This window comes from Ranitomeya variabilis, chromosome 5, assembly GCF_051348905.1.
Source record: "Ranitomeya variabilis isolate aRanVar5 chromosome 5, aRanVar5.hap1, whole genome shotgun sequence".
Taxonomy (NCBI): domain Eukaryota; kingdom Metazoa; phylum Chordata; class Amphibia; order Anura; family Dendrobatidae; genus Ranitomeya; species Ranitomeya variabilis.
The window spans coordinates 688603742-688623804 of record NC_135236.1 but is presented as its reverse complement, the minus strand read 5'-3'; the positions used below and the strand labels follow the sequence as shown (position 1 = coordinate 688623804).

General features: G+C 32.1%; 1 protein-coding gene across 1 annotated transcript in view; it reads right to left on the bottom strand.

The window, feature by feature from the left end:
- LOC143775184 (uncharacterized) overlaps positions 1 to 20063 on the bottom strand; it is a 100423-nt gene that overhangs the window by 8955 nt on the left and 71405 nt on the right. The gene's annotated exons all lie outside the window — the stretch shown is intronic.

Genomic DNA, 20063 nt, shown 5'->3' with positions numbered 1-20063 from the left:
ATCTCTACATAATAGATATTACCGGTCACTGATAATAGAGATCTCACTACATAATAGATATTACCGGTCACTGATAATAGATCTCACTACATAATAGATATTACCGGTCACTGATAATAGAGATCACTACATAATAGATATTACCGGTCACTGATAATAGAGATCACTACATAATAGATATTACCGGTCACTGATAATAGAGATCACTACATAATAGATATTACCGGTCACTGATAATAGAGATCACTACATAATAGATATTACCGATCACTGATAATAGAGATCACTACATAATAGATATTACCGGTCACTGATAATAGAGATCTCACTACATAATAGATATTACCGGTCACTGATAATAGAGATCTCTACATAATAGATATTACCGGTCACTGATAATAGAGATCTCTACATAATAGATATTACCGGTCACTGATAATAGAGATCTCACTACATAATAGATATTACCGGTCACTGATAATAGAGATCTCTACATAATAGATATTACCGGTCACTGATAATAGAGATCTCACTACATAATAGATATTACCGGTCACTGATAATAGAGATCTCACTACATAATAGATATTACCAGTCACTGATAATAGAGATCTCACTACATAATAGATATTACCGGTCACTGATAATAGAGATCTCACTACATAATAGATATTACCGGTCACTGATAATAGAGATCTCACTACATAATAGATATTACCGGTCACTGATAATAGAGATCACTACATAATAGATATTACCGGTCACTGATAATAGAGATCACTACATAATAGATATTACCGGTCACTGATAATAGAGATCACTACATAATAGATATTACCGGTCACTGATAATAGAGATCTCTACATAATAGATATTACCGGTCACTGATAATAGAGATCACTACATAATAGATATTACCAGTCACTGATAATAGAGATCACTACATAATAGATATTACCGATCACTGATAATAGAGATCACTACATAATAGATATTACCGGTCACTGATAATAGAGATCTCACTACATAATAGATATTACCGGTCACTGATAATAGAGATCACTACATAATAGATATTACCAGTCACTGATAATAGAGATCACTACATAATAGATATTACCGATCACTGATAATAGAGATCACTACATAATAGATATTACCGGTCACTGATAATAGAGATCACTACATAATAGATATTACCGGTCACTGATAATAGAGATCTCACTACATAATAGATATTACCGGTCACTGATAATAGAGATCTCACTACATAATAGATATTACCGGTCACTGATAATAGAGATCTCACTACATAATAGATATTACCGGTCACTGATAATAGAGATCTCACTACATAATAGATATTACCGGTCACTGATAATAGAGATCTCACTACATAATAGATATTACCGGTCACTGATAATAGAGATCTCACTACATAATAGATATTACCGGTCACTGATAATAGAGATCACTACATAATAGGTATTACCGGTCACTGATAATAGAGATCTCACTACATAATAGATATTACCAGTCACTGATAATAGAGATCTCTACATAATAGATATTACCGGTCACTGATAATAGAGATCTCACTACATAATAGATATTACCGGTCACTGATAATAGAGATCTCACTACATAATAGATATTACCGGTCACTGATAATAGAGATCACTACATAATAGATATTACCGGTCACTGATAATAGAGATCACTACATAATAGATATTACCGGTCACTGATAATAGAGATCTCTACATAATAGATATTACCGGTCACTGATAATAGAGATCTCACTACATAATAGATATTACCAGTCACTGATAATAGAGATCTCTACATAATAGATATTACCGGTCACTGATAATAGAGATCTCACTACATAATAGATATTACCGGTCACTGATAATAGAGATCACTACATAATAGATATTACCGGTCACTGATAATAGAGATCACTACATAATAGATATTACCGGTCACTGATAATAGAGATCACTACATAATAGATATTACCAGTCACTGATAATAGAGATCTCACTACATAATAGATATTACCGGTCACTGATAATAGAGATCTCACTACATAATAGATATTACCGGTCACTGATAATAGAGATCACTACATAATAGATATTACCAGTCACTGATAATAGAGATCACTACATAATAGATATTACCGGTCACTGATAATAGAGATCTCTACATAATAGATATTACCGGTCACTGATAATAGAGATCACTACATAATAGATATTACCGGTCACTGATAATAGAGATCACTACATAATAGATATTACCAGTCACTGATAATAGAGATCACTACATAATAGATATTACCAGTCACTGATAATAGAGATCACTACATAATAGATATTACCGGTCACTGATAATAGAGATCACTACATAATAGATATTACCGGTCACTGATAATAGAGATCTCACTACATAATAGATATTACCGGTCACTGATAATAGAGATCACTACATAATAGATATTACCGGTCACTGATAATAGAGATCTCACTACATAATAGATATTACCGGTCACTGATAATAGAGATCTCTACATAATAGATATTACCGGTCACTGATAATAGAGATCTCTACATAATAGATATTACCGGTCACTGATAATAGAGATCTCACTACATAATAGATATTACCGGTCACTGATAATAGAGATCTCTACATAATAGATATTACCGGTCACTGATAATAGAGATCTCACTACATAATAGATATTACCGGTCACTGATAATAGAGATCACTACATAATAGATATTACCAGTCACTGATAATAGAGATCACTACATAATAGATATTACCGGTCACTGATAATAGAGATCACTACATAATAGATATTACCGGTCACTGATAATAGAGATCACTACATAATAGATATTACCGGTCACTGATAATAGAGATCACTACATAATAGATATTACCAGTCACTGATAATAGAGATCTCACTACATAATAGATATTACCGGTCACTGATAATAGAGATCACTACATAATAGATATTACCGGTCACTGATAATAGAGATCTCTACATAATAGATATTACCGGTCACTGATAATAGAGATCACTACATAATAGATATTACCGGTCACTGATAATAGAGATCACTACATAATAGATATTACCGGTCACTGATAATAGAGATCTCACTACATAATAGATATTACCGGTCACTGATAATAGATCTCACTACATAATAGATATTACCGGTCACTGATAATAGAGATCACTACATAATAGATATTACCGGTCACTGATAATAGAGATCTCACTACATAATAGATATTACCGGTCACTGATAATAGAGATCTCACTACATAATAGATATTACCAGTCACTGATAATAGAGATCTCACTACATAATAGATATTACCGGTCACTGATAATAGAGATCTCACTACATAATAGATATTACCGGTCACTGATAATAGAGATCTCACTACATAATAGATATTACCGGTCACTGATAATAGATCTCACTACATAATAGATATTACCGGTCACTGATAATAGAGATCACTACATAATAGATATTACCAGTCACTGATAATAGAGATCTCACTACATAATAGATATTACCAGTCACTGATAATAGAGATCACTACATAATAGATATTACCGGTCACTGATAATAGATCTCACTACATAATAGATATTACCGGTCACTGATAATAGAGATCACTACATAATAGATATTACCGGTCACTGATAATAGAGATCACTACATAATAGATATTACCGGTCACTGATAATAGAGATTTCACTACATAATAGATATTACCAGTCACTGATAATAGAGATCTCACTACATAATAGATATTACCAGTCACTGATAATAGAGATCTCACTACATAATAGATATTACCGGTCACTGATAATAGAGATCTCACTACATAATAGATATTACCGGTCACTGATAATAGAGATCACTACATAATAGATATTACCAGTCACTGATAATAGAGATCACTACATAATAGATATTACCGGTCACTGATAATAGAGATCACTACATAATAGATATTACCAGTCACTGATAATAGATCTCACTACATAATAGATATTACCGGTCACTGATAATAGAGATCACTACATAATAGATATTACCGGTCACTGATAATAGAGATCTCACTACATAATAGATATTACCGGTCACTGATAATAGAGATCACTACATAATAGATATTACCGGTCACTGATAATAGAGATCTCACTACATAATAGATATTACCGGTCACTGATAATAGAGATCACTACATAATAGATATTACCAGTCACTGATAATAGAGATCACTACATAATAGATATTACCGGTCACTGATAATAGAGATCACTACATAATAGATATTACCAGTCACTGATAATAGATCTCACTACATAATAGATATTACCGGTCACTGATAATAGAGATCTCACTACATAATAGATATTACCGGTCACTGATAATAGAGATCACTACATAATAGATATTACCGGTCACTGATAATAGAGATCTCACTACATAATAGATATTACCAGTCACTGATAATAGAGATCTCACTACATAATAGATATTACCGGTCACTGATAATAGAGATCTCACTACATAATAGATATTACCGGTCACTGATAATAGAGATCTCACTACATAATAGATATTACCGGTCACTAATAATAGAGATCTCACTACATAATAGATATTACCGGTCACTGATAATAGAGATCACTACATAATAGATATTACCGGTCACTGATAATAGAGATCACTACATAATAGATATTACCGGTCACTGATAATAGAGATCTCACTACATAATAGATATTACCGGTCACTGATAATAGAGATCACTACATAATAGATATTACCGGTCACTGATAATAGAGATCTCACTACATAATAGATATTACCGGTCACTGATAATAGAGATCTCTACATAATAGATATTACCGGTCACTGATAATAGAGATCTCTACATAATAGATATTACCGGTCACTGATAATAGAGATCTCACTACATAATAGATATTACCGGTCACTGATAATAGAGATCTCTACATAATAGATATTACCGGTCACTGATAATAGAGATCTCACTACATAATAGATATTACCGGTCACTGATAATAGAGATCACTACATAATAGATATTACCAGTCACTGATAATAGAGATCACTACATAATAGATATTACCGGTCACTGATAATAGAGATCACTACATAATAGATATTACCGGTCACTGATAATAGAGATCACTACATAATAGATATTACCGGTCACTGATAATAGAGATCACTACATAATAGATATTACCAGTCACTGATAATAGAGATCTCACTACATAATAGATATTACCGGTCACTGATAATAGAGATCACTACATAATAGATATTACCGGTCACTGATAATAGAGATCTCTACATAATAGATATTACCGGTCACTGATAATAGAGATCACTACATAATAGATATTACCGGTCACTGATAATAGAGATCACTACATAATAGATATTACCGGTCACTGATAATAGAGATCTCACTACATAATAGATATTACCGGTCACTGATAATAGATCTCACTACATAATAGATATTACCGGTCACTGATAATAGAGATCACTACATAATAGATATTACCGGTCACTGATAATAGAGATCTCACTACATAATAGATATTACCGGTCACTGATAATAGAGATCTCACTACATAATAGATATTACCAGTCACTGATAATAGAGATCTCACTACATAATAGATATTACCGGTCACTGATAATAGAGATCTCACTACATAATAGATATTACCGGTCACTGATAATAGAGATCTCACTACATAATAGATATTACCGGTCACTGATAATAGATCTCACTACATAATAGATATTACCGGTCACTGATAATAGAGATCACTACATAATAGATATTACCAGTCACTGATAATAGAGATCTCACTACATAATAGATATTACCAGTCACTGATAATAGAGATCACTACATAATAGATATTACCGGTCACTGATAATAGATCTCACTACATAATAGATATTACCGGTCACTGATAATAGAGATCACTACATAATAGATATTACCGGTCACTGATAATAGAGATCACTACATAATAGATATTACCGGTCACTGATAATAGAGATTTCACTACATAATAGATATTACCAGTCACTGATAATAGAGATCTCACTACATAATAGATATTACCGGTCACTGATAATAGAGATCTCTACATAATAGATATTACCAGTCACTGATAATAGAGATCTCACTACATAATAGATATTACCGGTCACTGATAATAGAGATCTCACTACATAATAGATATTACCGGTCACTGATAATAGAGATCTCTACATAATAGATATTACCAGTCACTGATAATAGAGATCTCACTACATAATAGATATTACCGGTCACTGATAATAGAGATCTCACTACATAATAGATATTACCGGTCACTGATAATAGAGATCACTACATAATAGATATTACCAGTCACTGATAATAGAGATCACTACATAATAGATATTACCGGTCACTGATAATAGAGATCACTACATAATAGATATTACCAGTCACTGATAATAGATCTCACTACATAATAGATATTACCGGTCACTGATAATAGAGATCACTACATAATAGATATTACCGGTCACTGATAATAGAGATCTCACTACATAATAGATATTACCGGTCACTGATAATAGAGATCACTACATAATAGATATTACCGGTCACTGATAATAGAGATCTCACTACATAATAGATATTACCGGTCACTGATAATAGAGATCACTACATAATAGATATTACCAGTCACTGATAATAGAGATCACTACATAATAGATATTACCGGTCACTGATAATAGAGATCACTACATAATAGATATTACCAGTCACTGATAATAGATCTCACTACATAATAGATATTACCGGTCACTGATAATAGAGATCTCACTACATAATAGATATTACCGGTCACTGATAATAGAGATCACTACATAATAGATATTACCGGTCACTGATAATAGAGATCTCACTACATAATAGATATTACCAGTCACTGATAATAGAGATCTCACTACATAATAGATATTACCGGTCACTGATAATAGAGATCTCACTACATAATAGATATTACCGGTCACTGATAATAGAGATCTCACTACATAATAGATATTACCGGTCACTAATAATAGAGATCTCACTACATAATAGATATTACCGGTCACTGATAATAGAGATCACTACATAATAGATATTACCAGACACTGATAATAGAGATCACTACATAATAGATATTACCGGTCACTGATAATAGAGATCTCACTACATAATAGATATTACCGGTCACTGATAATAGAGATCTCACTACATAATAGATATTACCGGTCACTGATAATAGAGATCACTACATAATAGATATTACCGGTCACTGATAATAGAGATCTCACTACATAATAGATATTACCAGTCACTGATAATAGAGATCTCACTACATAATAGATATTACCGGTCACTGATAATAGAGATCTCACTACATAATAGATATTACCGGTCACTGATAATAGAGATCTCACTACATAATAGATATTACCGGTCACTAATAATAGAGATCTCACTACATAATAGATATTACCGGTCACTGATAATAGAGATCACTACATAATAGATATTACCAGTCACTGATAATAGAGATCTCACTACATAATAGATATTACCGGTCACTGATAATAGAGATCTCACTACATAATAGATATTACCGATCACTGATAATAGAGATCACTACATAATAGATATTACCGGTCACTGATAATAGAGATCACTACATAATAGATATTACCGGTCACTGATAATAGAGATCTCACTACATAATAGATATTACCGGTCACTGATAATAGATCTCACTACATAATAGATATTACCAGTCACTGATAATAGAGATCTCACTACATAATAGATATTACCAGTCACTGATAATAGAGATCACTACATAATAGATATTACCAGTCACTGATAATAGAGATCTCACTACATAATAGATATTACCGGTCACTGATAATAGAGATCACTACATAATAGATATTACCGGTCACTGATAATAGAGATCTCACTACATAATAGATATTACCGGTCACTGATAATAGATCTCACTACATAATAGATATTACCAGTCACTGATAATAGAGATCACTACATAATAGATATTACCAGTCACTGATAATAGAGATCTCACTACATAATAGATATTACCGGTCACTGATAATAGAGATCTCACTACATAATAGATATTACCGGTCACTGATAATAGAGATCACTACATAATAGATATTACCGGTCACTGATAATAGAGATCTCACTACATAATAGATATTACCGGTCACTGATAATAGAGATCTCTACATAATAGATATTACCGGTCACTGATAATAGAGATCTCACTACATAATAGATATTACCAGTCACTGATAATAGAGATCACTACATAATAGATATTACCGGTCACTGATAATAGAGATCACTACATAATAGATATTACCGGTCACTGATAATAGAGATCTCTACATAATAGATATTACCGGTCACTGATAATAGAGATCTCACTACATAATAGATATTACCGGTCACTGATAATAGAGATCACTACATAATAGATATTACCAGTCACTGATAATAGAGATCTCACTACATAATAGATATTACCGATCACTGATAATAGAGATCACTACATAATAGATATTACCAGTCACTGATAATAGAGATCACTACATAATAGATATTACCGGTCACTGATAATAGAGATCTCACTACATAATAGATATTACCGGTCACTGATAATAGAGATCTCTACATAATAGATATTACCGGTCACTGATAATAGAGATCTCACTACATAATAGATATTACCAGTCACTGATAATAGAGATCACTACATAATAGATATTACCGGTCACTGATAATAGAGATCACTACATAATAGATATTACCGGTCACTGATAATAGAGATCTCTACATAATAGATATTACCGGTCACTGATAATAGAGATCTCACTACATAATAGATATTACCGGTCACTGATAATAGAGATCACTACATAATAGATATTACCGGTCACTGATAATAGAGATCACTACATAATAGATATTACCGGTCACTGATAATAGAGATCTCACTACATAATAGATATTACCGGTCACTGATAATAGAGATCACTACATAATAGATATTACCAGTCACTGATAATAGAGATCACTACATAATAGATATTACCGGTCACTGATAATAGAGATCACTACATAATAGATATTACCAGTCACTGATAATAGAGATCACTACATAATAGATATTACCAGTCACTGATAATAGAGATCACTACATAATAGATATTACCGGTCACTGATAATAGAGATCACTACATAATAGATATTACCGGTCACTGATAATAGAGATCTCTACATAATAGATATTACCGATCACTGATAATAGAGATCTCTACATAATAGATATTACCGGTCACTGATAATAGAGATCACTACATAATAGATATTACCGGTCACTGATAATAGAGATCTCTACATAATAGATATTACCGGTCACTGATAATAGAGATCACTACATAATAGATATTACCGGTCACTGATAATAGAGATCACTACATAATAGATATTACCAGTCACTGATAATAGAGATCACTACATAATAGATATTACCGGTCACTGATAATAGAGATCTCACTACATAATAGATATTACCGGTCTCTGATAATAGAGATCTCTACATAATAGATATTACCGGTCACTGATAATAGAGATCTCTACATAATAGATATTACCGGTCACTGATAATAGAGATCTCTACATAATAGATATTACCGATCACTGATAATAGAGATCTCTACATAATAGATATTACCGGTCACTGATAATAGAGATCACTACATAATAGATATTACCGGTCACTGATAATAGAGATCTCTACATAATAGATATTACCGGTCACTGATAATAGAGATCACTACATAATAGATATTACCGGTCACTGATAATAGAGATCACTACATAATAGATATTACCAGTCACTGATAATAGAGATCACTACATAATAGATATTACCGGTCACTGATAATAGAGATCTCACTACATAATAGATATTACCGGTCTCTGATAATAGAGATCTCTACATAATAGATATTACCGGTCACTGATAATAGAGATCACTACATAATAGATATTACCGGTCACTGATAATAGAGATCTCACTACATAATAGATATTACCGGTCACTGATAATAGAGATCTCACTACATAATAGATATTACCGGTCACTGATAATAGAGATCTCACTACATAATAGATATTACCGGTCACTGATAATAGAGATCTCACTACATAATAGATATTACCGGTCACTGATAATAGAGATCACTACATAATAGATATTACCGCTCACTGATAATAGAGATCACTACATAATAGATATTACCGGTCACTGATAATAGAGATCTCACTACATAATAGATATTACCGGTCACTGATAATAGAGATCACTACATAATAGATATTACCGGTCACTGATAATAGAGATCACTACATAATAGATATTACCGGTCACTGATAATAGAGATCTCACTACATAATAGATATTACCGGTCACTGATAATAGAGATCTCACTACATAATAGATATTACCAGTCACTGATAATAGAGATCACTACATAATAGATATTACCGGTCACTGATAATAGAGATCACTACATAATAGATATTACCGGTCACTGATAATAGAGATCTCACTACATAATAGATATTACCGGTCACTGATAATAGAGATCACTACATAATAGATATTACCGGTCACTGATAATAGAGATCACTACATAATAGATATTACCGGTCACTGATAATAGAGATCTCACTACATAATAGATATTACCGGTCACTGATAATAGAGATCACTACATAATAGATATTACCAGTCACTGATAATAGAGATCACTACATAATAGATATTACCGGTCACTGATAATAGAGATCTCACTACATAATAGATATTACCGGTCACTGATAATAGAGATCACTACATAATAGATATTACCAGTCACTGATAATAGAGATCTCACTACATAATAGATATTACCGGTCACTGATAATAGAGATCTCTACATAATAGATATTACCGGTCACTGATAATAGAGATCTCACTACATAATAGATATTACCGGTCACTGATAATAGAGATCACTACATAATAGATATTACCGGTCACTGATAATAGAGATCACTACATAATAGATATTACCGATCACTGATAATAGATCTCACTACATAATAGATATTACCAGTCACTGATAATAGATCTCACTACATAATAGATATTACCAGTCACTGATAATAGAGATCACTACATAATAGATATTACCAGTCACTGATAATAGAGATCTCACTACATAATAGATATTACCAGTCACTGATAATAGAGATCTCTACATAATAGATATTACCGGTCACTGATAATAGAGATCTCTACATAATAGATATTACCAGTCACTGATAATAGAGATCTCTACATAATAGATATTACCGGTCACTGATAATAGAGATCTCACTACATAATAGATATTACCGGTCACTGATAATAGATCTCACTACATAATAGATATTACCAGTCACTGATAATAGATCTCACTACATAATAGATATTACCAGTCACTGATAATAGAGATCACTACATAATAGATATTACCAGTCACTGATAATAGAGATCTCACTACATAATAGATATTACCAGTCACTGATAATAGAGATCTCTACATAATAGATATTACCGGTCACTGATAATAGAGATCTCACTACATAATAGATATTACCGGTCACTGATAATAGAGATCTCACTACATAATAGATATTACCGGTCACTGATAATAGATCTCACTACATAATAGATATTACCAGTCACTGATAATAGATCTCACTACATAATAGATATTACCAGTCACTGATAATAGAGATCACTACATAATAGATATTACCAGTCACTGATAATAGAGATCACTACATAATAGATATTACCGGTCACTGATAATAGAGATCACTACATAATAGATATTACCGGTCACTGATAATAGAGATCTCACTACATAATAGATATTACCGGTCACTGATAATAGATCTCACTACATAATAGATATTACCAGTCACTGATAATAGATCTCACTACATAATAGATATTACCAGTCACTGATAATAGAGATCACTACATAATAGATATTACCAGTCACTGATAATAGAGATCTCACTACATAATAGATATTACCAGTCACTGATAATAGAGATCTCTACATAATAGATATTACCGGTCACTGATAATAGAGATCTCACTACATAATAGATATTACCGGTCACTGATAATAGAGATCACTACATAATAGATATTACCAGTCACTGATAATAGAGATCACTACATAATAGATATTACCGGTCACTGATAATAGAGATCTCACTACATAATAGATATTACTGGTCACTGATAATAGAGATCTCACTACATAATAGATATTACCGGTCACTGATAATAGAGATCTCACTACATAATAGATATTACCAGTCACTGATAATAGAGATCACTACATAATAGATATTACCGGTCACTGATAATAGAGATCACTACATAATAGATATTACCAGTCACTGATAATAGAGATCACTACATAATAGATATTACCGGTCACTGATAATAGAGATCTCACTACATAATAGATATTACCGGTCACTGATAATAGAGATCACTACATAATAGATATTACCAGTCACTGATAATAGAGATCACTACATAATAGATATTACCGGTCACTGATAATAGAGATCACTACATAATAGATATTACCGGTCACTGATAATAGAGATCTCACTACATAATAGATATTACCAGTCACTGATAATAGAGATCTCACTACATAATAGATATTACCAGTCACTGATAATAGAGATCTCACTACATAATAGATATTACCGGTCACTGATAATAGAGATCACTACATAATAGATATTACCGGTCACTGATAATAGAGATCTCACTACATAATAGATATTACTGGTCACTGATAATAGAGATCTCACTACATAATAGATATTACCGGTCACTGATAATAGAGATCTCACTACATAATAGATATTACCAGTCACTGATAATAGAGATCACTACATAATAGATATTACCGGTCACTGATAATAGAGATCACTACATAATAGATATTACCAGTCACTGATAATAGAGATCACTACATAATAGATATTACCGGTCACTGATAATAGAGATCACTACATAATAGATATTACCGGTCACTGATAATAGAGATCACTACATAATAGATATTACCAGTCACTGATAATAGAGATCACTACATAATAGATATTACCGGTCACTGATAATAGAGATCTCACTACATAATAGATATTACCGGTCACTGATAATAGAGATCTTACTACATAATAGATATTACCGGTCACTGATAATAGAGATCACTACATAATAGATATTACCGGTCACTGATAATAGAGATCACTACATAATAGATATTACCGGTCACTGATAATAGAGATCACTACATAATAGATATTACCGGTCACTGATAATAGAGATCTCACTACATAATAGATATTACCGGTCACTGATAATAGAGATCTCACTACATAATAGATATTACCAGTCACTGATAATAGAGATCACTACATAATAGATATTACCAGTCACTGATAATAGAGATCACTACATAATAGATATTACCGGTCACTGATAATAGAGATCTCACTACATAATAGATATTACCGGTCACTGATAATAGAGATCTCACTACATAATAGATATTACCAGTCACTGATAATAGAGATCACTACATAATAGATATTACCGGTCACTGATAATAGAGATCACTACATAATAGATATTACCAGTCACTGATAATAGATCTCACTACATAATAGATATTACCAGTCACTGATAATAGAGATCACTACATAATAGATATTACCGGTCACTGATAATAGAGATCTCACTACATAATAGATATTACCGGTCACTGATAATAGAGATCTCACTACATAATAGATATTACCGGTCACTGATAATAGAGATCTCACTACATAATAGATATTACCGGTCACTGATAATAGAGATCACTACATAATAGATATTACCGGTCACTGATAATAGAGATCTCACTACATAATAGATATTACCGGTCACTGATAATAGAGATCTCACTACATAATAGATATTACCGGTCACTGATAATAGAGATCTCACTACATAATAGATATTACCGGTCACTGATAATAGAGATCTCACTACATAATAGATATTACCAGTCACTGATAATAGAGATCACTACATAATAGATATTACCGGTCACTGATAATAGAGATCTCACTACATAATAGATATTACCGGTCACTGATAATAGAGATCTCACTACATAATAGATATTACCGGTCACTGATAATAGAGATCTCACTACATAATAGATATTACCGGTCACTGATAATAGAGATCTCACTACATAATAGATATTACCGGTCACTGATAATAGAGATCACTACATAATAGATATTACCAGTCACTGATAATAGAGATCACTACATAATAGATATTACCGGTCACTGATAATAGAGATCTCACTACATAATAGATATTACCGGTCACTGATAATAGAGATCACTACATAATAGATATTACCAGTCACTGATAATAGAGATCACTACATAATAGATATTACCGGTCACTGATAATAGAGATCTCACTACATAATAGATATTACCAGTCACTGATAATAGATCTCACTACATAATAGATATTACCAGTCACTGATAATAGAGATCTCACTACATAATAGATATTACCGATCACTGATAATAGAGATCTCACTACATAATAGATATTACCAGTCACTGATAATAGAGATCTCACTACATAATAGATATTACCGGTCACTGATAATAGAGATCTCACTACATAATAGATATTACCGGTCACTGATAATAGAGATCACTACATAATAGATATTACCGGTCACTGATAATAGAGATCACTACATAATAGATATTACCGGTCACTGATAATAGAGATCACTACATAATAGATATTACCGATCACTGATAATAGAGATCTCACTACATAATAGATATTACCGGTCACTGATAATAGAGATCACTACATAATAGATATTACCAGTCACTGATAATAGAGATCTCACTACATAATAGATATTACCAGTCACTGATAATAGAGATCTCACTACATAATAGATATTACCGGTCACTGATAATAGAGATCTCACTACATAATAGATATTACCGGTCACTGATAATAGAGATCACTACATAATAGATATTACCGGTCACTGATAATAGAGATCACTACATAATAGATATTACCGGTCACTGATAATAGAGATCACTACATAATAGATATTACCGATCACTGATAATAGAGATCTCACTACATAATAGATATTACCAGTCACTGATAATAGAGATCTCACTACATAATAGATATTACCGGTCACTGATAATAGAGATCTCACTACATAATAGATATTACCGGTCACTGATAATAGATCTCACTACATAATAGATATTACCGGTCACTGATAATAGAGATCACTACATAATAGATATTACCGGTCACTGATAATAGAGATCACTACATAATAGATATTACCGATCACTGATAATAGAGATCTCACTACATAATAGATATTACCGGTCACTGATAATAGAGATCTCACTACATAATAGATATTACCGGTCACTGATAATAGAGATCACTACATAATAGATATTACCGGTCACTGATAATAGAGATCACTACATAATAGATATTACCAGTCACTGATAATAGAGATCACTACATAATAGATATTACCGGTCACTGATAATAGAGATCACTACATAATAGATATTACCGGTCACTGATAATAGAGATCTCTACATAATAGATATTACCAGTCACTGATAATAGAGATCACTACATAATAGATATTACCGGTCACTGATAATAGAGATCACTACATAATAGATATTACCGGTCACTGATAATAGAGATCACTACATAATAGATATTACCGGTCACTGATAATAGAGATCTCACTACATAATAGATATTACCGGTCACTGATAATAGAGATCACTACATAATAGATATTACCGGTCACTGATAATAGAGATCACTACATAATAGATATTACCAGTCACTGATAATAGAGATCACTACATAATAGATATTACCGGTCACTGATAATAGATCTCACTACATAATAGATATTACCAGTCACTGATAATAGAGATCACTACATAATAGATATTACCGGTCACTGATAATAGAGATCTCACTACATAATAGATATTACCAGTCACTGATAATAGAGATCACTACATAATAGATATTACCAGTCACTGATAATAGAGATCACTACATAATAGATATTACCGGTCACTGATAATAGAGATCTCACTACATAATAGATATTACCGGTCACTGATAATAGAGATCACTACATAATAGATATTACCGGTCACTGAATAGAGATCACTACATAATAGATATTACCGGTCACTGATAATAGAGATCACTACATAATAGATATTACCGCTCACTGATAATAGAGATCTCACTACATAATAGATATTACCGGTCACTGATAATAGAGATCACTACATAATAGATATTACCGGTCACTGATAATAGAGATCTCACTACATAATAGATATTACCGGTCACTGATAATAGAGATCACTACATAATAGATATTACCGGTCACTGATAATAGAGATCACTACATAATAGATATTACCGGTCACTGATAATAGAGATCACTACATAATAGATATTACCGGTCACTGATAATAGAGATCTCACTACATAATAGATATTACCGGTCACTGATAATAGAGATCACTACATAATAGATATTACCAGTCACTGATAATAGAGATCTCACTACATAATAGATATTACCGGTCACTGATAATAGAGATCACTACATAATAGATATTACCGGTCACTGATAATAGAGATCTCACTACATAATAGATATTACCGGTCACTGATAATAGAGATCACTACATAATAGATATTACCGGTCACTGATAATAGAGATCTCACTACATAATAGATATTACCGGTCACTGATAATAGAGATCACTACATAATAGATATTACCGGTCACTGATAATAGAGATCACTACATAATAGATATTACCGGTCACTGATAATAGAGATCTCACTACATAATAGATATTACCGGTCACTGATAATAGAGATCTCACTACATAATAGATATTACCAGTCACTGATAATAGAGATCTCACTACATAATAGATATTACCGGTCACTGATAATAGAGATCACTACATAATAGATATTACCGGTCACTGATAATAGAGATCTCACTACATAATAGATATTACCGGTCACTGATAATAGAGATCTCACTACATAATAGATATTACCAGTCACTGATAATAGAGATCACTACATAATAGATATTACCGATCACTGATAATAGAGATCTCACTACATAATAGATATTACCGGTCACTGATAATAGAGATCTCACTACATAATAGATATTACCAGTCACTGATAGTAGAGATCTCACTACATAATAGATATTACCGGTCACTGATAATAGAGATCTCACTACATAATAGATATTACCGGTCACTGATAATAGAGATCACTACATAATAGATATTACCGGTCACTGATAATAGAGATCTCACTACATAATAGATATTACCAGTCACTGATAATAGAGATCTCACTACATAATAGATATTACCAGACACTGATAATAGAGATCTCACTACATAATAGATATTACCGGTCACTGATAATAGAGATCACTACATAATAGATATTACCAGTCACTGATAATAGAGATCTCACTACATAATAGATATTACCGGTCACTGATAATAGAGATCACTACATAATAGATATTACCGGTCACTGATAATAGAGATCACTACATAATAGATATTACCGGTCACTGATAATAGAGATCTCACTACATAATAGATATTACCGGTCACTGATAATAGAGATCTCACTACATAATAGATATTACCGGTCACTGATAATAGAGATCACTACATAATAGATATTACCGGTCACTGATAATAGAGATCTCACTACATAATAGATATTACCGGTCACTGATAATAGAGATCTCACTACATAATAGATATTACCGGTCACTGATAATAGAGATCTCACTACATAATAGATATTACCGGTCACTGATAATAGAGATCTCACTACATAATAGATATTACCGGTCACTGATAATAGAGATCACTACATAATAGATATTACCGGTCACTGATAATAGAGATCACTACATAATAGATATTACCGGTCACTGATAATAGATCTCACTACATAATAGATATTACCGGTCACTGATAATAGAGATCTCACTACATAATAGATATTACCAGTCACTGATAATAGAGATCTCACTACATAATAGATATTACCGGTCACTGATAATAGAGATCACTACATAATAGATATTACCAGTCACTGATAATAGAGATCTCACTACATAATAGATATTACCGGTCACTGATAATAGAGATCACTACATAATAGATATTACCAGTCACTGATAATAGAGATCTCACTACATAATAGATATTACCGGTCACTGATAATAGAGATCTCACTACATAATAGATATTACCAGTCACTGATAATAGAGATCACTACATAATAGATATTACCGGTCACTGATAATAGAGATCACTACATAATAGATATTACCAGTCACTGATAATAGAGATCACTACATAATAGATATTACCGATCACTGATAATAGAGATCTCACTACATAATAGATATTACCAGTCACTGATAATAGAGATCACTACATAATAGATATTACCAGTCACTGATAATAGAGATCTCACTACATAATAGATATTACCGGTCACTGATAATAGAGATCACTACATAATAGATATTACCAGTCACTGATAATAGAGATCACTACATAATAGATATTACCGATCACTGATAATAGAGATCTCACTACATAATAGATATTACCAGTCACTGATAATAGAGATCACTACATAATAGATATTACCAGTCACTGATAATAGAGATCTCACTACATAATAGATATTACCAGACACTGATAATAGAGATCTCACTACATAATAGATATTACCAGTCACTGATAATAGAGATCACTACATAATAGATATTACCAGACACTGATAATAGAGATCTCACTACATAATAGATATTACCGGTCACTGATAATAGAGATCACTACATAATAGATATTACCGGTCACTGATAATAGAGATCACTACATAATAGATATTACCAGTCACTGATAATAGAGATCTCACTACATAATAGATATTACCGGTCACTGATAATAGAGATCTCACTACATAATAGATATTACCGGTCACTGATAATAGAGATCACTACATAATAGATATTACCGGTCACTGATAATAGAGATCTCACTACATAATAGATATTACCGGTCACTGATAATAGAGATCTCACTACATAATAGATATTACCAGTCACTGATAATAGAGATCTCACTACATAATAGATATTACCGGTCACTGATAATAGAGATCTCTACATAATAGATATTACCGGTCACTGATAATAGAGATCTCACTACATAATAGATATTACCGGTCACTGATAATAGAGATCACTACATAATAGATATTACCGGTCACTGATAATAGAGATCACTACATAATAGATATTACCGATCACTGATAATAGAGATCTCTACATAATAGATATTACCAGTCACTGATAATAGATCTCACTACATAATAGATATTACCAGTCACTGATAATAGATCTCACTACATAATGGATATTACCAGTCACTGATAATAGAGATCTCACTACATAATAGATATTACCGGTCACTGATAATAGATCTCACTACATAATAGATATTACCAGTCACTGATAATAGAGATCTCACTACATAAT